This window comes from Lutra lutra, chromosome X, assembly GCF_902655055.1.
Source record: "Lutra lutra chromosome X, mLutLut1.2, whole genome shotgun sequence".
Classification (NCBI taxonomy): Eukaryota; Metazoa; Chordata; class Mammalia; order Carnivora; family Mustelidae; genus Lutra; species Lutra lutra.
Window position 1 is genome coordinate 58422335 of NC_062296.1, and position 22720 is coordinate 58445054.

Consider the following 22720-nt stretch of genomic DNA (forward strand, 5'->3'; position numbering starts at 1 on the left):
CAAATAAATAACTAAAATCTTAAAAAGTAAAGATTTTATTTATTTATTTGGGGGGGCACACTTGAGCAAGGGGGAGAGGGGGAAGCAGGCTTCCCGTTGATCAGGGAGCCCAACGCAGGACTCGATCTCAAAGACCCTGGGATCATGACCTGAGTTGAAAGCCGACCCTTAACCAACTGAGCCACCCAGGCGCCCCACCTCAGAGACTCTTTAGATAACAGCCACACAAGATCAGTGAGCAGTCAAGCCACTCACAAGAGTACCTACACCCAGAGCCACATTGTCTCCCTTTGGTTTCCTTCTAGGAAAACTATCACTCAGATCCACACTCAGTAGAAGAGAAGATGGCACCATCATATTACTGAGTTTCAAGAATACACTACATGTAGGGGGCACCTGAGTGGCTCAGTGGGCTAAACATCTGACTCTTGACTTCAGCTCAGGTCATGATCTCAGGGTCACGAGACTGAGCCTCACGTTGGGTTCCACACTGGGTGTGAAGCCTGTTTAAAATACTCTCTCCCTCTGCCCCCCACCTGCTTTCTCTCTCTTTAAAAAAAAAAAGAATACGCTACATTTAGAAATGAGTGTTTAACAAGATTTATCAAAGGAAAAGAGGTTACATTTATTAATTATGCATTACTGCAGTAACGGTCCCCAGTTAAAAAACACCTTCTTGTATTTGTACCTTTAGATGGTTCTCTCGCCCACAATGACTCTGGGCTGGGCCAAGAAGCACTTCCCTACTTTGGCTGATAGGACGGTATCAAATGTGACATAAGCAGACATTGAGAAGTGCTTGTGCACTGGCGCTGGCTCCTGCTCGCTACACCTCGTGCCTCTGAGACCACCATGTCAGCAGATCCAGACTATCCAGCTGCAGGAGAGACCACTTGGGAGTGGAGATGAGCCATCCTTGCTTAGGGCCTTCTAGACCCACCGACCTGACAGCTACCAGTTACGTGAGCAAGGCCATCCTAGCTCATCCAACCACCAGCTAACAACCCTCCCTGTCAAAAAAAAAAAAAAAGCTAACTGACACAGGCTACTTCAGAATAAATATGTTTGTGGTATGGTACATATGGAAAGGGTAAGAGAACACTGGTTTTCTTCCTGTGCAGTGCATTCTGCATATAAGAAATTGTTTCAAACAGAAAAACCTGCAGTACCTGGATGGGAATAAATAAATATATAAGTACTGAAAAAATGCCTAAGTCTTCCCAGATTCTCACAAATGTGCTGTCTGCCATCACAGATGGCACACACCAAAAAAACAAAAAACATTAAAAATTTCCATTTAGTCACTGAAGCATCCTTATCATGATATATTTAAACCGAAGTCTTATACTCAACAGTTCCATTTCTAACACTGAACAACAACTCAGGTTTCCAGGAATTAGTCTCCCAATTTTACTTTTTTCCCCATTTGACAGGGCTCAGTGAAAACTGAAAGAGCTCCCTTAATGCAGCCTAAAAAGCATCAAATATGTAAGCCTAATTAAACCATCTAGAAGCATTCTGCAGACCAGCTTCTTCCAGCATCACAGCAACTCTTTTTAGCTGTGTTAATGGTGGGCAGTAGAAACTGTTTAAGATCTACACATTTGGGCCAGAAACATTGCCTCCACTGGATCACAAAGTGGGACACTGAAGGGGAAATTACTTTAAGCTACTTTTGTTTAGGCCTCACTAGATGCTTTTGCGGATTACGCACGCCTCGCCATGCCCACCCACGCCCCCCCCCCCCCCATGGTTTAAGGTGAAAAACACCTTCCAGCAGCCTCCCACTGCCCTTGGAATAAAACACAAGCTCCTTAATGAGATCCCATAAGGCCCTGTCAATCTTCCCCTGCCTACCTCATCTCTCTTTCCCCAGGTCCTAGCCAAACCTCTGTGGATCCCTTCCACATCTCTCTTTCAACTCAGTGTCCTCACAACACCTGGTGTTCCCTCTGCCTGGCAATCCCTTCTCTCTTTTACCTTGCTTATTCCTGCTCATTATTCAGGGTCCAGGGCACCTTGCTAGTTTCCCTTATAAAAGCATTCTGCCTCTTACTTGCTGTGTGACCATTGGCAAGTTACCTCTGCCTTACACCTCAGAAAGATATTCCATGTTGAATACTTAGCACAGTACTCAGTACACAGGAAATGGTTAACGAGTCATAGCTGCTGTTATTATCTCTTATAGTGACCTCCATCACAGCTCTCAGTACGATTAGAAATTACATACTTATTTGTAGGAAAAACAGAAACACCTCCTTGGATCCCACCTTAATATCTAATACATATCTAATACTGCTCATGCTATTTCCCCACATACTGCATTGGCGGGGGTGGGGTGGGGAGACAAAATCAATGTTTACAGAGCAATTAGCACCTCAATTAATTATTACCTTGGAGATGTCAAATTGAGGAGATGAAGAAACTGAGGCATAGAGACATCAAGTACTGGCCCAGATCAAGTGATAGATTCGAATCCAAGTTGGCCTGACCCCATAGCTTGTGCTGGGTATACCACACCAAAGGCTTCCCTAACTCATGAACCTTGTTATCTAAAAGCAGCAAGTCTCAGGGAAAATGGATCTTCACATTCGACTCTCAGGTATCTATTCTTCAGATCCTTAACCAGTCTGGTGTTCTAAGCACATCGTGTAAACTCCTTCAACAGAATGCTCTTCCCCATGACTGGGTTAGATTTCTTTCTTCCTTTACATTGGATGTTGAACTCTTAACGGGAGGCGTTATCGATATTTCACCTCTTATACTCTACATATACTCTATACATCTGTTGTCTGCTGAACGAATTAAATGAAAATCTTGGAGAATACATTACAGCTGCAAAGTTGGACAGTAGTAGAGTGGATTTTCATAACAATGTGGAAGTTTGGCATAGTTGGGAAGACACTTGACATGAATGATGACAAAAAGGGAGTTTATCTTAGCCCCTTTTACACTGTTATGATTTCTACATCTAGCACCAGAGATTCCATGTGACTTGCACATATGTGCTCCACAGCTACAGGTAGACTTCACTCTGCCTCTGGGGCCCTGCGTCACCACCAAAGTTCTACTATACCCTATGGGTACATCTGCGTCACCCTTCAGGACAGGATGCCCTTGATAAATGCCAATCTCTCAGCAGTTTCTTTCAAATGGTTCAGAAAAAGAAACCAAAAAAGCAAATGATAAAGCAAGGGGGAGCAACCTATTGATAATTACTGACCCCGGATAAAGGGAATACAGGAGTTCTTTGTACTATTCTTGCAAGTTTTTGTAGTTAAAATCAAAATTAGTTTTTAAAATCTAAAAAGGAAGAAGAACCTTCCCAGGAGATTACAACACACAAGGTCTGGTGTACTGACCATGCTGGTACCATATTCTCTTGTCAGCTATTTCAAAAAGCACATTCCGGGCTCAGATTTCCTTGCCTATCAGCCAGTATCAAGGGACAAGGAGCTCCCTGGGTAGTAGGGCTCAGCTATGGCCTCCGGGTTGTGACAGAGATTAAATTATTTACTGCTTGGGGCGCCTGGGTAGCTCAGTCGTTGGGTATCTTCCGCTCACATCATCGTCCCAGGTTCCTGGGATCGAGCCCCGCAGCACTGGGCTCCCTGCTCTGCAGGGAGCCTGCTTCTCCCTCTCCCACTCACCCTGCTTGTGTTTCCTCTTTTGTTCTCTCTCTCTCTCTCTCTGTCAAATAAACAAATAAATAAAATCTTTTAGAAATTATATATTGCTTAAAGAGTATTAATCAATACATGGGCATCTCCTATCAGTCAAAAACACCAGTACCATTTCCCCACACCAGGCCCCGTACCTACTTTCTCCAGTTAACTGCCCTCTCAGTTACTTTTTAGCTATGGGTTAGGCAAATTCTCCTCAGGACCCTTCTTTCTGTCACCCAAGAGAAGCATAGAGGCAGTTCTGAAGGTAAGAACTTTGCTGCTATTATCTATGGAGAGACCTACAGGGAGGAGGCAAAAATAACCATGGGGGAGTCACGGATATTTCAGAAAACAGAAAACCCAAAGCAGTATTATTTGGTCTGTAATGACCATTTGCCATTACCTTTTTATTTGCTCATCATTTTTACCCATTCACCCTAGATTCTCCCCACAAACCGGACTGCTTCAGCTTTCCCAGCCCCTGTAACTGAACAACAGGGAGATACTGCTACACCACTCAGTGTCCCCATGTAAGCCAGTTCAGGAAAGTGCCAGATGGGTGTCACCCAACACCCACTCCTCATCTATAAGGTGATGTAACTAAGTTATTCCCTGATGAGAGATTTTTTTTAATGAAAGCCAGCATATGATCTTGACCTTCCTCAGCTCCTGCTTTGCGTAACCTCCATGAGGAAAGAGGTGCATTATGTCCTATGATAATATTCAACCTCTGTATCCCTAGTCAAGGCCTGTAAGAGCCCTCTGTAATGCCAAGTCTTCACAAACAGCCAATGCCTCCTGCCTCCCCTTATCTTCCCCCAAATACTTGCCTAGTTCCAGTCAGGTCTCAAAGTAGTGGGCAAAAAGAAATAGATTTGCGGGGCACCTGGGTGGCTCAGTGGGTTAAGCCTCTGCCTTCGGCTCAGGTCATGATCTCAGGGTCCTGGGATCGAGCCCCGCATCGGGCTCTCTGCTCAGCAGTGAGCCTGCTTCCTCCTCTCTCTGCCTGCCTCTCTGCCTACTTGTGATCTCTCTCTCTCTCTCTCTCTCTGTCGAATAAATAAATTAAAAAAATTAAAAAAAAAAAAAAAGAAATAGATTTGCGTTCCTTAGGAGAGAAATGGATTGTTATGGCTGATGGAACACGAGGAAGGGAAAAGACAGGCATTATCAAAGGAGAGGATCATACACAACCTACCAGCCTAACATCCTTTGTTCACTAACCCATCTGTCTCAACTATGATGAAAGCCTGTGTCATCACGTGTCCTGCTTCTGCAAACTTCATCTACAGGCCGGAAGGTGGGTCATGGGCACCCCTAAGGCTGCTTCTGAATCACTCCTGGCTCCCAGTTGATCAGAAACCCTTCAGGAAGGAGTGGAAGGCCTTTCTCCACTTTCTCCTACTGTGACCAAAATTCACAGGCTACTAAAAGTGAGAAGGAACTTACCATACTGCCATGACACAGAAAGACTGAAGACAATGCTTGGGTTCTAGAACCAGACCAGCATCCCTGAGTATTCCAGAATTGACTGAATGAAAAATGCAAGGAACTGTTTTAAGGCAAAGATATTAGGTTAGGAACTCATCTCTAGCAAACAGAACTGTAGAGAAGACCACAGTTAAAGAAAAGGTGGCAGTGATAGTAGCTAATACTGAGAAGCACGTCCCAAAGATCTCTTGCAATCCCTTCACCCCTTGAAGAGAGGCATTACCTTCTATAATTCAAGTATTTCAGCACAGAGCTCACTTTAAATGAAAAAGAAAATGATATGTTATGGAGGTAGACCACTCGGCTAAACAAAAAAGAAAAAAATCTATTTTCACTTATCCAGAGAGGAATCACATGATGCTATAAAAGCATGAAAACTACGGTATGCAAAACACACAGAGGCAGGGATCCACATTCCCATTGTTTACAGATGTTAAAAAAATATTAAATTAAATAAAACACAAAGCTTTGTTGAGACCGACTCCTTTCTCACCCTCACCCTCAACCTCAGGCTGGCAAGAAGTGCCTTCAGGGAAGGTATTTAAGAGAACTACTCTGGGAAAGTGGATTCTGGGTTGCTTAAACTGAGCCAAGATGTTGTGCAACCCGTCTTTACCTAAATTATTTTCCATTACTTTCAGAGTTTAGAGAGAAGCAGACAGTTATCTTTATCAGACTGAATACCGGGAATGAGGTCGCCTTTCCCTTCATGCCCCTGAAATCACCATCTACACGGTTTTGATTTCTTATACAATCAGAGGGCGTTGCGGGAGGGGCGGGAGGACGGGGATCCCATCCTCAGTTTCACAGATAAACGGTTCTCACATCAAAAAACCTTGCGCACATCTGAGGCCATGGATTTCCTAGCAACTCAGAAAGTCAGAAGCGGCCAAACAAGTTTCTTGCCAAATGCCTGGGAACTACATATGTCCCAGGGCTACACAATGATACCAACTTTGAAACATGCCTACACATACCACCACTACGGTCACTCACTCGAGATCCCGCGCCCCCCCCCTTGCCTTCTCACAAATAATAAACGCAGGTTGCCCTGTGCGATTTAAAAGCCAGACTCCACCAAAGCTGTGGCTCTGAAAAAGCGAGAGAAAAAGATTGGAAGGAGGCTCTCTCTCTCTCTCTCCCTCCCTTTTTTTTTTTTTTTTTTTTTTTTAAATCGATCGCCCCACGGCTGAGGGAATAAAACCAACTCGATCGCTGGAGAAAAGTTAACTTTGCTGTGCCCGGCGGTGGGAAATTTTTCCCATAAGATTCTCACAGCCCTCCTGCTTTTCCCACCGCCCCCCCCACACACACACCCCGGACCGCCAGGCGCTCGGCGGTTGTTGCGGCGGCCCCGGACTGGCAGCGCCCGAACAATGACGGGAGGGGGAGGGAAAGTTGGCCAGCCCGCGGGGCGCTCGCGCTCCTGCTCCGGGGGTACCCGCCACTCACCGGGGGCCTCGCCACTCCCTGAGCCGCCCGGCCCCCCTCTCTCCATGCACTCGGTTCTTCACGCCCCCCACACCGAAACAGCCAGGGGCGCGCCCGCCCTCCTTGGAGCATCCGGCCCCGGGGCGGCCGGCAGAGCAGGTCCCCCCGCCGCGGCTCTGACCCCGGGAGCCCCGAGACCGGGCAGAGCACAGAGAGGGAGGGGGCGCCGGGAGGGGGCACCGGAGGGAACGGCCGCAACAGTTATGGCGCTCAATTCCTGCCCGAGCGGAGCTGCAGCCCGAGCCCGAGCGTCCGCCCCCGCCCCCCGCGTCGGCCACCCGGCACTGCCCCGGGCCGACGGAGGAGCCAGCGGGCACTTTACCTCAGCCCACACACGCTCTCGGCCCGAAGACGCCGGGGACGCCGGAGCGACCGCGCTGTGGGGCCGGGGCGCCCCGGAATGCTGCGAGGCTGGGCCGGGACTTTGCGCTCCGCAGCGCCCGTTTCGACTCCCCGAGGCCGCCACTCCCGCTGCCCACCCGGCGCGACGCCCCCAACGCCGCCCGCGCCGCGTCCAGCTTCGGCGGCGCCTACCTTCGCGCAGCTAGGTCGCCGCTCCTTCTTTCAAGCTCCACACTCGGGCCCGGCAATGTGCCGGGCGAGTCCGGTAGGGGTGGTAACCGCCCCCTTAACCGCTTGCTTTCTTCTCTCCCCTCCCTCGCACCTGCCCCCTAATCTCCTCCCCACCCCCGCCCCCGCCCCGCCGCCTGATCCGCCCGGGCCGCCCCCTGCGCCTCCGCTCCCGCCCTCGGCCCTCGCCCGCCCGGCCCGTCAGGCCTCAGCGTTGGGCAGGCGGTTGGGCGGCGGCGGCAGCGGCAGCGGCGGCTGAAGCGGCGCGGAGCACTATTGTATTCCTGACACTGTGCGCTCCCACGCTCCGCCTCTTCCCCTTCCTTCCAACCCCCCACCCTCAATCACCGCCCCCCCCCCAACCTCAACCGCCGGCCGCGCTCGCCCTACCCGACTGGCTCCCCGCCGTCCGCCCGCCGCGCGCTCTTCTGGCGGGCTGGGCGCCTTCGCCACCGCCGCGCGCCTCGAGGCTCCGCCCACTCGGTGCTCCCGCACCCGCGGCGTCGTGCTCCAGGTGGGTTCCTCTCTGCTCCTGCTGGGCGCGCTGCTGCCGGGAGGAGCCTCGGCCGGGATAAGTGCCCGAGAGGACGATGGGGAGGTGCCTTGGCTGTGATGAAATACAAACTAAGCTTTTCAGGGCCCCTTTCAACTCTAAAGTTCTGTAAGTGGACCCTCCTGTAGGAAACTCATTGTCGGCCGCTATTGATTTAAATTGTTTGCTCTTGAATTACCCATAATAATAAAGCCAGGGTGCCTATTAACAGAATGAATTTATTCAGTTGCCAGCACAAATGGGCTGTGATGGTGTGTGGCTTTTCGAGGTGTCAACTGGGTTAGGCTACCGCTCCAGTTATTCAATCAAAAGTTGATCTACGCATTGCTGTGAAGATATTTTGCGGATGCAATTAAAGCTCCTGATCAGTTGATTTAAAGTAAGGGAGATTATCCTGAATAATCTGGGTGGGCCCGATCATTCCTTTCTGACTGCTTACCCTACAGATTTTGGATTTGCTTACCCAGCCCCACAAATTGTGTAAGCCAACATCTTTGAATGAATGAATGAATGAATGATGTGTGTGTGTGCACCCGTGTGTGTATAAAATATCCTGTTGCTTGGCTTCTCTGGTGGAATCCTAACTCATACAGATGTTTAAGCAACAAACCCCTTTTGGTTTATTTCTCTGGGTTTGGAAATGGACCATGTGCAATTACCATGAACTCATACTGTCATTTTCATTTACATTTCTTGGCTAAACAAAAATGTAGGCTCTTCTGTATTTTGTCTGATTTACATAGTAAAGATGTTGTTCTATTTCATAATACACAAATGTGTGTGTTCTAAAACATTCATAGTCCTTCAGATTTACCTTGTTTTATTAACTTACCTTGAAATAATTACAGATTCACGGGATCTGTAAGAAGTATTACAGCACAGACCCATGTACTCTTCACCCAGTTTCCCCCATGTTAATATCTTACTTAACCAAGATACTGACATGGGTACAATCCACAGACCTTATTCGGATTTCACCAGTTTTACATGCAAACATTTCTGTGTCTGTGTCTATCGAACTACACCATTTTATCACGTGTAGATTTGTGTAACTACCACTATCAACTGTTCCTCCTTCTACCCAGTCACAGTCACCTCCTTCGCCTACTCCAACCCCTGGCAACCTCTGACATATTCTCCATCTCTATAATTTTATTATTTCAAGAATATTATGTAAATGGAATCATGCCTTTTGAAATTGGCTTTTCTCCATAATTTGCATAATTTCCTTGAGATCCACCCAAGTTGCTGCATGTATCAATAGCTCATTCCTTTTCGCTGCTGAGTAGTAGTATTATTATGCTTTGGTGTTCTACAGTGTGTTTATTCACTCACTGAAGGACATTTGGGTTGTTTCCAATTTTTGTTTGTTAAGAATAAGACTGCTATGAACAGTCATGTAGAGTTTTTTTGTGTAAACATCAGATTTCCTTTTTTCTGTGACAAATACCCAAGCAATTGCTGGTTTGGGTGGTGAGTGGAAGTTTAGTGTTGTAAGAAACTGCCAGAGTTTTCCAGACTGTACCATTTTACATTCCCACCAGCAATGTATAAAACATCCAGTTTCTCCACATCTCTGCCAGCCATTTGGTATTGTCCACTATAATTTTATGTTAGCCGTTCTAATAGGTGTATAGTGATATCTCTCTGTGTTCAATTGCATTTCCCTAACGATGTTGACATCTTTTCATGTGCTTATTTGCCATCTGTATATCCTCTCCGGTGAAATGTCTGTTCATGTCTTTTGTCCATTTTCTCATTGTGTTGTTTGCTTCTAACTGTTGAATTTTGAGAATTTTTCATATATTCTAGATACAAGTTCTCTGTCAGATACATGGTTTGCAATTTTTTCCCGCCGAGTCTGTACTGGTGTTTTCATCTTCTTAAGAGATTTTGCAGACCAAAATTTTTTATTTTGATGAAGTCTCACTTCGCAAAGTCTGCATTTATGTATTGTCCCCTTACTGTCGTGTCTAAGAAATTTTTTGCCTCACACCAGGTTCCACAAATTTTCTCTTACATTTCCTTCTAAAAGTGTTATAGTTGCATATTTTACATTTAAATCCATGATTCATTTTGAATTAATTTTCGTATGAAATGTGAACTTAATGAGGTCGAGATTCATATTTTTATCTATAGATGTCTGATGGCTCAAACACAATTTGTTAAAATTAAAATTAAAACTGTCTTTCCTCCGGGGCGCCTGGGTGGCTCAGTGGGTTAAGCCGCTGCCTTCGGCTCAGGTCATGATCTCAGGGTCCTAGGATCGAGTCCCACATCAGGCTCTCTGCTCAGCAGGGAGCCTGCTTCTCTCTCTCTCTCTCTCTCTCTCTCTCTCTGCCTGCCTCTCTGTCTACTTGTGATCTCTCTCTGTAAAAAAAAAACACAAACAAACAAAAAAAAAACCTGTCTTTCCTCCATTGAATTGCTTTTGCACCTTTGTCAGAAGCAGTCGGTCATGTTTGTGTTGGACTAATAGTGTGGGGGTATTTTTTCCTTCCCTATTCTGTTCTGTTGTTCTATGTGCCTATTCCTCTGTGAATACCAGTCTTGAGTACTATAGTTAAACAGTAAGATTTAACATTGGGTAGAGTGATTCTTCCCACTTTATTCTTCAATACTGCGTCAGCCATTCAAGGTCATTCGCCTTTCTGTATAAATTTTGGAACAAACTTATTTATATCGACAGAAACTTTGCTGGGATTTTGTTACGAATTGTGCTAAGCTGATAGATCAATTTGGGGAAAGAATTGGCATCTTTACAATATGGAGTCTTCCAATCCATGAAGATGATTGGTGTACCTCTCCATTTCTTTAGATTTTCTTTGACTTCTTTCATCAGCATTTTGGAATTTTCAGCATATAGATCCTGTCCATATTTTGTTAAGTGTATACAGTATTTCATTTTCTTTGGAGTGATCATAAATAGTATTGTGCTTTTATTTTCAGCTTTCTCATTCATTGTTCATTATTAGCATATAGAAATGCAGTTAATTTTTGTGTGTTGACCTTCTATCCTTTGACTTAGCTGAATCCACTTAACAGTTCTAGAAAATTTCTGGTAGATTCTTTGGGATTTTCTACATAGACAATCATCTTGTCTGTGAACACAGTTTTGTTTCTTCCCTTCCAATCTGTGTGCTTTTTATTTCCTTTTCTTACCTCATTGTGCAGGCTAGAACTTTCAGTTCTATGTTGAGTAAGAGTGAGATGAGTGGACGTACTTCCCTAGTTCCCTATCTTAGGGGGAAACATTCCATCTTTCACCATAAGAAAACTATTAGCTGCTCTTTATCAAGTTGAGAAAGTACCCTTCTATTCCTAATTTGTTTAGAGTTTTAATCATGAACGAATGCTGAATTTTGTCAAATGCTTTATCCCCATCAATTGATAGGATCATAAGATCTTTCTTCTTTAGCCTGTGGATATGGTAGATTACATTGATTGAACACCGATTTTTGAACTGACCCTCCATACCTGGAATGAGCCCCACTTGATTATGGTGTAATTCTTTTTATACATTTCTGGACTCTATATCACCAATATTTTGTTGCAGATTTTTGTGTCAAAATTCCTGAGAGAAGTTTTGAGGGTTTTTTTTCCCCCACACTGTCCTTGGTTATGGGAATAGGATAATACTAGCCTCATAAAATGAGTTGGGAAGCTGTGCAGAAAAGAGTTAATACACAGATCCTTTGTAGGTAACTGGGAACTTGGGTTTCAGGAGGGTTCCCACCATTCCCAGGATTGATAAGAGTGGTTTACCGTCCCTAATCTGTTTGTACATATGTGATTTATGCTGGGACTACATTTCAAGTCTCCTGATTGCCAAGCTGTGCAGAAAAGCGTTATCATAGCAGGCCTGATGGCTCTCTTTTGAATGGCCAGCCTGCTTGTGAGGTTCGTCCCTGGTTGGCATCTGGAAACTTGGATTTAAGGAGGGCTCCCATCATTACCAGGACTGATAAGAGTGGCTCACTGTGCCTAAACTGTTTATACAAACAATATGGTTTATGTTGAACATCTGCTTTCCTTCTGGGAGTCTGGCATTTTGGTGAGTGCTAGACAGAGGGTACCTCTATGACCAACCCTCAATAAATACCCTGGGAACTAAGTTTCTCATGAGCTTCCCTGATAGATAGCATTTCACATGTGTTGTCACAACTCTTTGCTGGAGGACTTAGGTACATCCTGTGTGACTCCACTAGGAGAGGACTCTTAGAAGCTTGTTCCTGGCTTTCTCTGGACATCATCCCCTGTGTCTTGCCTTTCCCCTTTGGTAATTTTGCTCTACAGTCTCTCACTGTAATACGTCATAGCCATGAGTCTGACTATATGCTGAGTTTCTAGTGAATCATCGCCTGGGAATGGTCTTGGGAACCCCCAACACAGAAGTGTTCTCTCTTCTTTTGTATTCTAGAAAAGACTGTAAATTTGGTGTTAGTTATTTAACTGTTTGGCAGAATTCTCCAGTGAAACCATGTGCATCTGGAGCTTTCCTTTTTCAAGACCGTTTAAGTTACTAATCTAGGGACACCTAGGTGGCTCAGTCGGTTGAGCATCTGCCTTTGGCTCAGGTCATGATCCCAGGGTCTTGGGATTGAGTCTTGCATCAGGTTCCTTGCTCTGCAGGGAGCCTGCTTCTCCCTCTGCCTGCCACTCCCCTATCTTGTGCCCTCTCTTTCTTTCTCTCTGACAAATAAATAAATAAAATCTTTTAAAAAATTACTAATCTAATTTACTTAATAGTTATTGGACTGTTCAGGTTATAAATTCCGTATTGGTTGAATTTTGGTAGTTTGTGGTTTTCAAGGAATTGGTCCATTTTATCTAAGTTGTTACATTTAAATGCCTAAGGTTTCTCATAGTATTCCTTTTGTAAAAACACAGTCACCATCTCACATATCTACTCTTTTTGTTGGTAAGAATATTTAAGTTCTACTCTCTTAGCAAATTTTAATTATAAAATACTGTGTTATCAACTATAGTCACTATGGTATGCATTAGATACTCAGACTTTATTCATCTTATAGCTGAATGTTCATAATTTTTTATCAACCTCTAGTTCTCCCACCCCCAGCTTCTGGTAACCACTATTCTACTCTCTGGATCTATAACTTTGACTTTTTTTTTTTTAAGATTTTATTTGAGAGAGAGAGTGTGTGTGCAAGAGAGAGCATGTGCGGGGCAGGGGATGGCCACAGAGGGAGAGGGAGAAACAGACTCCCCACTCCTACCCCCCACCCCCCAGCAGGGAGCCTGAAGCTGAGCTCCATCCCAGGGCCCTGAGATCATGACTCGAGCTGCAGGCAGATGCTTAACCGACTGAGCCACGCAGGCACCCCTATGATTTTGACACTTTTATTTTCTATTAAAAAAAATCTTTAAGATTCCACGTGTAAGTGATACCATGCAATATTTGTCTTTCTCTGTCTGGCTTATTTCATTTAGCCTAGTACCCTCCAGGTCCATCCATGCTGTCACAGATGGCAGAATTTTCTTCTTTTGTAAGGCTGAATGATATTCCATTGTGGGGTGTGTGTGTATGTATATACACATATATATTATATATACACATACATACATGTATGTATATGTATATATGATATATATAAATATATGTATTTACTTGATCCATACATATATATTTAGTTGATCCCTTTACTTAGTCGATTTATTTGTTGACAGACATTTAAGTTGTTCCCATACTTGGCTATTGCTATTGTGAATAATACTGCAATGAGCATGGGAGTGTAAATATCTCTTTGAGGTAATGGTTTTATTTCATTGGATGTATACACCCAGAAGTGAGATTGCTGGATCATACAGTGGGGATGGAGGTGGGTGGGGTGGGGGGGTTAGTGTCAAAGAAATTAAATAATTTGCAAGTTTCTTTTCCAAATAGAGACAGACTTTATGAACATTCTGTTCATAGATTGACTATAAATTTGCTGTGGACAGACATTCACATAGCATCTTTTTTCCAAAGAATCTGGGTATTGTGTTGAGGACTTTATTTTCCTTTCCATGGCTACAGGGTCTGTAGTAAGATTTCCCCCTCGCATTTGTGATATTAGTGATTTGTGTCTTCTCTCTTGTAGGTTTATTAATTTGATCTTTTCAGAGAAACAGCTCGTTGTTTAATGGAGTTTCTCTGTTGTTTTCCTGTCTTCAATTTAATTGATTTCTACTCTTCATTATTATTTTTTAAAGAATTTATTTTTTTAAGATTTTATTTATTTATTTGAGAAAGAGAGAGAGAACAGAGGGGGAGTGCGAAAGAGGAGCAGGCTCCCTGCTGAGCAGAGAGCCCAACGTGGGGCTCAATCCCAGGACCCTGGGATCATGACCTGAGCCAAAGGCAGATGCTTAACCAACTGAGCTACCCAGGCGCCCCTCTTATTTTTATCCTTCTATTTATTTTGAATTCATTTTATTTTGCTCTGCTTTTTCTAGTTTCTTGAGGTGGGAGCTTAGGTGATTGATTTCAGACCTTTTCCTCTTTCCTAATGTAAGTGAGCATTTCGTGTTCTAAATTCCCACGTCAGCCCTGCTTTAGCTACATTCCACCAATTTTGTTATGTTATATTTTCATTTTTGTTCAGTTCATTGTATTTTTTAAAAAAATTCGCTTGACAGTCTCTTTTTGACCTATAGATTAGTAAGAAATGAGTTGTTTAGTTTCTGAATGTTTGGAGATTTTCCTGTTGACTATATTATTAATCTCTAGTTTGATTCCACTATGGTCAGAGAACATACTCTGTATGATTTCAGTTCTTTTATGTTTGTTGAAGTTTGTTTTATGACCCAGAATATGAGCTATCTTTCTCGGTGAACGTTCTATGGGTATTTGAAAAGAATGTGAATTATGCTGTTATCGGGTGGAGTGTCCTATATATTAGATCGTGTTGCTTTATGGTTTTGAGTTGTATAGTCTTGCTGATTTTATGTTTAGTAGTTCTACTGCTAAGAGGGAGTGCTGAAGTTTTTTTTTTACTGTAACCATGGATTTTTCTGTTTCTCCTTTCACTTCTTTCAGATTTTGAAGTTCTGTTTGATGCATACACATTTTGGATTGCTCTATCTTCTTGGTGGATTGACCCTTTCATCATTATGCAGTATCCCTCTTTGTCCCTGTAATTTTGTTTGCTCTGAAGTCTGCTTTATTGATATTAATATAGGCATGCCTTTTACAAATTAATATCTGAGTAGCATGTCTTTTTCCATCCTTTTATTTTCTACCTACCTATATTGTCATATTTGAAGTGACTTTCTAGTAGGCACCATATAGTTGGGTTGTTTTTTAATTTTTAAAAAAGATTGTATTTATTTATTTGACAGGGGGAGAGAGAGAGAGAGAGAGAGAGAGAGAGAAAGCACACAAGCAGGGGGAGTGGGAGAGGGAGAAGCAGGCTCCCCACTGAGCAGGGATCCTGATGCGGGGCTTGATCCCAGGACCCCAAGATCATGACCTGAGCCAAAGGCAGCCGCTTAACCCACTGAGCCACCCAGGTGCCCCTAGTTGGGTTGTTTTTTACAACCATTCTGTGACTTTCTGTATTTTAACTCATGTGTTTAGACTGTTCACCCTTAACATAGTGACTGATATTTTATGGCTAAAGTCTAACTTTTTTTCCCCTCTCTATTTCTCATTTTTCTCTTTTCCTTTCTTGCCTTACAGTGGGTTACTTGAATATTTTTTAGAATTCCATTTTGAGGGGCGCCTGGGTGGCTCAGTGGGTTAAAGCCTCTGCCTTCAGTTCGGGTCATGATCCCAGGGTCCTGGGATCGAGCCGCATCTGGGCTCTCTGCTCAGCGGGGAGCCTGCTTCCTCCTGCCTCTCCGCCTACTTGTGATCTCTCTCTGTCGGATAAATAAATAAAATCTTTTAAAAAAAAAGAATTCCATTTTGACTTACATAGTGTTTTTAAGTATATCACTTTATATAGTTTTCTTAATGCTTGCTCTAGGTATTAAAACACACATTTATGGGGCACCTGGGTTTCTCAGTCCATTGAGTATCTGCCTTCAGCTCAGGGTCCTGGGATCCAGCCCCAAGTTGGGCTCCCTGCTCAGTGGGGAAGCCTGCTTCGCCTTCTCCCTCTGCCTGCTGATCCCCCCGCTTGTGCTTACTCTCTTTCTCTCTCTCTCTTCCTGTCAAACAGATAAATAAAATCTTAAAAAAATAAAATTAGGGTTGCCTGGGTGGCTCAATTGGTTAGGCGTCTGCCTTCAGCTCAAGTCATGATCTCAGGGTCCTGGGATGAAGCCCCATGTCCCATGTCGGGCTCCCTGCTCAGTGGGGTCCTGTTTCTCCCTCTCCCTTTGCCTTTCCTCCTGCTTGTGCTTTCTCTTGCTATCTCTGTCACTCTCTCTCTCTCTCTTTCTCTCAAATAAATAAAAATCTTTTTAAAAATAAATAAATTTTTTAAAAATAATAAAACACACGTATATAACTTATCACAGTCTGCTGGGTGTAGAAAACTTATTTTCATTTAGGTCCCTTTACTCTCCTACTTTTAAAATATAATTTTCTTGCCGATTTCATCTACATACATTGAACCCCAGATCAGATGGTGTTACAATTTTTGCTTTAACAACCCATCATGATTGAAAAAAATTCATGAGGTAAAAGACAATCTACTTTATTTATCCTTATTTATACACATTTCATTGTTTTCCTTCTTTTCTGAAATTTTAAGCCCCCTGTTATCATTTCCATTTTCTTTGGAGAACTTCCTTTCACCATTCAGTAATGGTAAATCTGCTAGTGAAAATTTAGTAAGTTTTAGGTCATCAGAGAATGTCCATTTCATTCCTGAAGGATATTTTTCCTGAACATGGAATTCAGAGTTGGCAATTCTTCTCTTTCATCCTTTGAAAAATATATCTTTTGATTTCAGATTTCAGATGAGAAATTTGCTATCAACTGAATCAGTGTTCCTCTACAGGTAGGAATTTTTTTCTCTCTAGCTGCTTTCAAGATTTTTTCTTTATCTTAATTTTCAGAAGTTGTTTATGATATGTTTCGGTATTGTATTTTTGGGGTTTTCCTGTTTGGTTTCACTGAGCTACTTAAATCTGTAGGTTTATATCTGCCAAATTTGGGACATTCTCAGCTGATTATTTCTTTGTTTTTTTTTTTTAATTATTACTTTTGTTTAGTGATCTATTCAATATTGTGTTTTTTACATTTTACTTCCTGCATAGTTAACATACAGTGTCATATTAGTTTCGGGGGTACAATATGATGATTCAATACTTCCGTACAACACCCAGTGCTCATCAGGACAAGTGCCCTCCTTAATCCCCATTGTCTATTTCACCCATGCCCTCCACCCACCTCCCCTCTGGTAACCATCAGTTTGTTCTCAACAGTTAAGCTAGCCATTGTTTCTTCCAATTCATTTTCAGTCCCACTCTCTCTTCTCCTTCAGGGACTTCAGTGATGCAAAAATTAGTACTTTTGTTGTTGTCCAACTGGCTTCTGAGACTCTGGGATATTTCCCCCTCATCTATTCTCTCTCTTTTTTTCCGATCGGAGAAATTCTATTGTTCTGTCCTCAAGTTCACTGATTCTGTCCTGTCATCTTCATGCTACTCTGAGTCCAGCCAGTCCCCTTTTAATTCTGATGATTTTTCACTCCTGCAATTTCCATTTGGGTGTTCTTTGTAACCCCTGTTTCTTGGCTGAAGTTTTCTATTTTTCCTCCATTTGTTTCAAGGGAATCTGTAACTGTTTATTGAAGCATGTTTTTATTTTTATTTATTTTATTTTATTTTTTTTTAAGGCTCCCTGCCGAAGCAGAGAGCCCGATGCGGGGCTCGATCCTAGGACCCTGGGATCATGACCTGAGCCGAAAGCAGAGGCTTTAACCCACTGAGCCACTCAGGCGCCCCTGAAGCATGTTTTTAAATGATCGTTGCTCTGAAGTCCTTGTAAGGTAATTCCAGTATCTGATTTATCTCAATGTTAGGTCTTTTTTTCTTTTCTTTTTTTCATTTTATTTATTTATTTACTTGAGAGGGAGAGAGTGAGCAGGGGAGGGGCAGAGGGTAAAGGGAGAGAATCCTCAAGCAGACTCCCGGCTGAGTGCAGAGCCTGACCCAGGGCTCAATCCCAGGACCCTGAAATCATGACCTGAGTCAAAACCAAGAGCCCGACACCGGCTGAGCCCCCCAAGTGCCCACTGTCCGGCCCACCCTCCACTGGGTTATGTCGGTTGTCTTTTCCCATTCAAGCTGTGATTATCCTCGTTCTGAGTATGATGAGGGCTTTTCCATTGTCTCCTGGACATTTGGGATGTTAGCGGACCCTGGATCCTACTTAAATCTTCTGTATTAGCAGGCAGTGACCCCATGTGTAGCACAGGGGGCATGGCCTCCTTTTGTGGACTGTGGTTCCAATGACAGTGTAGTTTTCAGAACCCTCACTGTGCTATCCCGGTCTGCTTTGTCTGTGTGCCACTTAAAGCCACTTTGAAAACTTAGGTAGTATTCTGCACTGCGGTTCTGTTCTCAGACTTTTAGGCGTGTTGATGTCGTCCCTCAGGTGTCTTTCCTCACTCCCCAGGCAGATTTAAAGAATTCCTTTCTCCAGCTCCCTCCTCCTTGAGATCCTTCCTTCACTTTATAATTGGAAGCCTGAGGGGCACCAGCTGCCACTGACAGACAAGGGTGAAAGTCCGGATTCCTCACTCTGTCTCCACTGACACGGCAACACCCGCCAGGGGAAGCATCTTTCTGGATTCTCAGCGGATGCCAGGTGGGAGGGAAGCGGCAGATGTCCGCACTCCCCCACAATCTCTCCTCCGACGCCACTAGCTCGAGAGGAAAGTGCCTTCCCTGCCACCTGCCACGTGGTGGGGGTCAGGAGATCACCAGATGGGGGATGGGGGGATGCCAGGCCTGCAGGGGCTGGAAGTGCTCGCTCTGGCTACCTGCTGCTGCTGCTGGGGGGGCGGGGCACGGTCGCAGGGACCCTTCGCTGGGTCCCGGAGGCTGCTGGCAGGGGAAGAGCACGCCTCCCCCCAGGGCTGCCTAGTTCGGAGGGGGCTCCAGCTCGCTCTGGATGGGTGCCAGGGGCGGGGGAGGAAAGTGCTTCCTGGGGCTGCCTGGTGCTGCTGAGGCTCCCCCTGTCTTGGCTGGTGTTCCTGGAGGGAGAGGAGGGCGTTCCCCCCTAGTCTCCTGAGGCTACTGGATAGGGAACCAGAGTCTCTATCTGGTCCCTCCTCGGCCTCTGCTGACACCTCTGGCTGGGTTAGGGTAGGTGTTGTCAGAGGTTTCTCTCCTACTGGACTGGGATTCTCTCCTTTCCTGGTCCTTTGGCCAGAAAGGAAAAGTTTTTCTTTGGTTTTGTTGGTCTTTGCTTGTTTGATTTTTTTGTTTATTTGTTTGTTCTGTTTTTCTTTTTGGTCCGCTCTGGAGAGTCTAGGTTGCAGGCTTCTCCAGAACCCAGGCTGGGATTTTGAAAAAACAGGGAGCACACCACTGGGTTTCCTCGAATCTTGTGGTCTCCAGCTGGCCCACGTTCCTCTTGCCACCACAAGAGTCCCTTTATTATGGGCTTTAGTATTATTTACAGGCGTTCTAGTGAGCTGTACTTAGCAGGGAGGAGCAAGGAGAAATGAGGCTATGCCCTCTTGTCTGGAATTTGAAGTCACCTCCTTTTTTATTTTATTTTTTTAAATATTTTATTTATTTATTTGACAGACAGAAATCACAAGCAGGCAGAGAGGCAGGCAGAGAGAGGGGGGGCGGGAAGCAGACTCCCTGCTGAGCAAGGAGCCCGATTCCAGGATCCTGAGATCATGAACCGAGCAGAAGGCAGAGATTTAACCCACTGAGCCACCCAGGCACCCCACCTCCTATTTTAAAAGAAATTAATGAAATGATTAACAAAGGGTTTGTTTCGGTTGGAAAACAGAATTTGCCTTTGGTGACTTATGTTTGCACTTTTTAAAAAAAAAAGTCATCTCCACGCCCAAAGTGGGGCTCAAACTCACCACCCGATCAAGAGTGGCAAGCTCTACTGACTAAGCCAGCTGGTGCCCCTGGTTTACACTTGGAAGCCAAAACTATTTTTCTTCTTCTTCTTCTTTTTTAATTTGTAAAATGAAACTGATGATGGACTTTGGTGGATTGAGACCTTCAGAAGGCGTCAGGGGCTGTGTATCTGTCTTTGTTGAACCCACCCATGGATTAAACTGGATCTTGCAGACATGTTGATGGTGTAACCTGCCAGAAATAGGCTCAGAAGGGCGCCTAGGTGGCTTAGTGGGTTAAAGCCTCTGCCTTCGGCTCAGGTCATGATTCCAGGGTTCTGGGACCAAGCCCCACATGGGGCTCTCTGCTCAGCAGGGAGCCTGCTTCCTCCTCTCTCTGCCTGCCTCTCTGCCTATTTGTGATCTCTGTCTGTCAAATAAATAAATAAAATCTTGAAAAAAAAAAAAGAAATAGGCTCAGAAGACCAAAATGAAAGGGCCAAAGAAATAGAAGTAAATGATCACTCTTGGCAAGACCTCTCTTCCTTTCTTTTTCCTTCTCTCCTCTCTCCAATCTGCCTTTCCCATCACACCAAATTTTACATGGTCAAAATCAATAATGGGCCCCCTTTTCCTTAGAGAAGTAAAATAACTACTTTCCGTATAAGTTCATCTGTCTGTACAGGTAATGTATGTGTAAATCCAGAGACAAATAGTCTGGAAGAATACAGACCAAACTGATCATTGTAGCTACCCATCACTAGTAGAGATCAAAGTGAATTTTAGATTTATTTCCATTTTTAAGGGAAAATAAAGTGGTATTATTTGTATAATTAACAATAATAAAACGAAACAACCTGTGCATCTGCCCACCTGCAGATCAAGCATGAGAAAGTCTGATATGGAGAAGAATTTAAGAATGCTCCCTTTTTTCCTGAGTCAAAAACTATTTCAAACTTGTGAAATCTGGTGACATCTAACATTTGTTCCGAACTTCACCACTATGACTCACAGGAACATTTTCAGATGAAATTTGGAAAAATGCTGATTTTTCAAACAAGAAAGCAATTGTAAATACCTGGCAAGTTTCTCTGCACTCATGGTTGAAATGATAACTTGTAAAAATGGTCTTTATATGCACATAAGTAAATGCAACGGAAACTACAGTGAGAGAGTGTATGTAGCCAGGGTGACAAGTTCATGGGCACTGGTAACCTCACTTGATTCTTTGCTACGTATTGATATCCAACATAATGTTGTCAAATCGAGTCTATATTCATGGAAGTAGGCAGAAAATCGGTATTTGTAGAGCACCTGCCGTGTTCCAAGTGTTTAACATATTTTCTCATCTAATCCTCCCCAAACCCTCAAGACAACCTCAAATAACCCCCATTATTTCCATTTTATAGGTAAGCAAACTGGGGCTCAGAGAGAAAATAACTTGCCCCACATTATTAGTAGATGGTAGGTACACTTCAAGACAAAATGCTTTCTACCCTGTATGGGTTTGAATATTTAAAAGCATCCACCACTTTTAATGGTTATATGCTTAGGTTTTATTATTTTTTATAAGATTTATTTATTTTGGGGAGGAGAGAGAGAATCCTGAAGCAGACTCCCTGCTGAGTGGGGAGCCTGATGTGGGAGCAGGATTCGATCCCAGGACCCCCAGATCATTACCTGAGCGGAAATCTAGAATCTGACGCTTAACCAACTCAGCCAATCAAGTGCCCCTGTTTATTTAGTTTTTTTTTTTTTTTAAATGTGTCCTTAAGTCAGGCTTGGTAATATTTTTCTACAAGTGTAACAGCAGCCACCATTTTTTGAAATAGCCAGCTAACCTGTCCCAGTACTCATTAAACATTTGTAGCATGAGGAAATGATTTACAAATGAAGAAATACACACTGGTTCCTTGAAATACTTCCTTTTCTATGTGTTAAACTTCACTTTAACTGGAGGGCTAATTTTCCTACCAATAAACTGAAAACAGTTTAGTGGAATCAGGCAACAGCAGACACCCAAAGGATGAATTGTAATCAACGAAGCTTCCTCTTACCAGATGGTTAATGACCTTCATAGACCAAATATGTATTAATGCCAGTGCCACAGATTGATGATATTGACTCCCTCTCTTCTTGGAAGCCTGTTTGGGTTTGTGATTTATTTTCACAAAGAATAAAGTGTTCACTGATGGAGACTGAAGACAAAATGAAACACCCACCAAACCTGTAATGATCAGTTTTATGTGGCAATATGGCTAGGGTGCAGTCCCCAGTTTTTCAATCAAACACTAATCTAAGTTTGGGGGTATTTTGTAGATGTGATTCATGTCTATAATCAGTTGACTTTAAGTAAGGAACATTATCCTAGATAATCTGGGTGGGCTTGACTCAATCAGTTGAAGGCTTTAAGAGCAGAATCGAGGCTTCCCTGAAGAAGAAATCCCACCTGTGGATGGCTACTCACCCCTACTCAAACTCACTCTCTCTCTCTAATAAATAAATCTTTAAAAAATTCTTAATATGTGTATCCTAATGATTCTATTTATCTGGTGGAATTCTGGATGGTGCAATCCCTGTTTTCACTTTTACATATAAACCCAGAATCTATATGCACTTAAGAAAAACGTGAATTTTTCCCTGAACTTTGTATTCTCTCTTTAGAGTGGATTTCCTAAGTCAGAAATTTCGAAAGGAATTAAAGAAGTGTCTGATTCTAGAGAATACCCAATGTTGGAGACTAAATATCATTTTCCATATTGAAAGTAAACCACATCACGTGTGGCTTAGGGGTAGTTCCTCTTGGAAACCGTCATCTGAATTTCTCAGAGTCTGTATTCAGCTTTCTGATGATAGAAGCCCCACGGCCTTATGGGGCAGAAGCCCATGAACACTGTTCCAGCCCTTCTGTGCTCCATCCAAGTCCATCCATAAATCCTACATGTCTGATGGGATACGTGAACCAG

At 43.7% G+C, this 22720-nt stretch overlaps 1 protein-coding gene across 5 annotated transcripts in view; it reads right to left on the reverse strand.

Moving 5' to 3' along the window:
- The window catches only part of JADE3 (jade family PHD finger 3), a 134393-nt gene extending 126745 nt beyond the window's left edge, over nt 1-7648 (reverse strand). The window contains exon 1 of one of the 5 annotated variants that reach the window (XM_047714986.1): nt 7608-7648. The gene's annotated coding sequence lies outside the window, so the exon portion shown is untranslated. Of the gene's footprint in view, nt 1-6152; nt 6173-6969; nt 7027-7181; nt 7311-7607 lie in introns of those variants that run through there. The other 4 variants (XM_047714984.1, XM_047714991.1, XM_047714988.1 and 1 more) reach the window with 4 other exon arrangements.
- Nucleotides 7649-22720: the final 15072 nt, after the last annotated feature.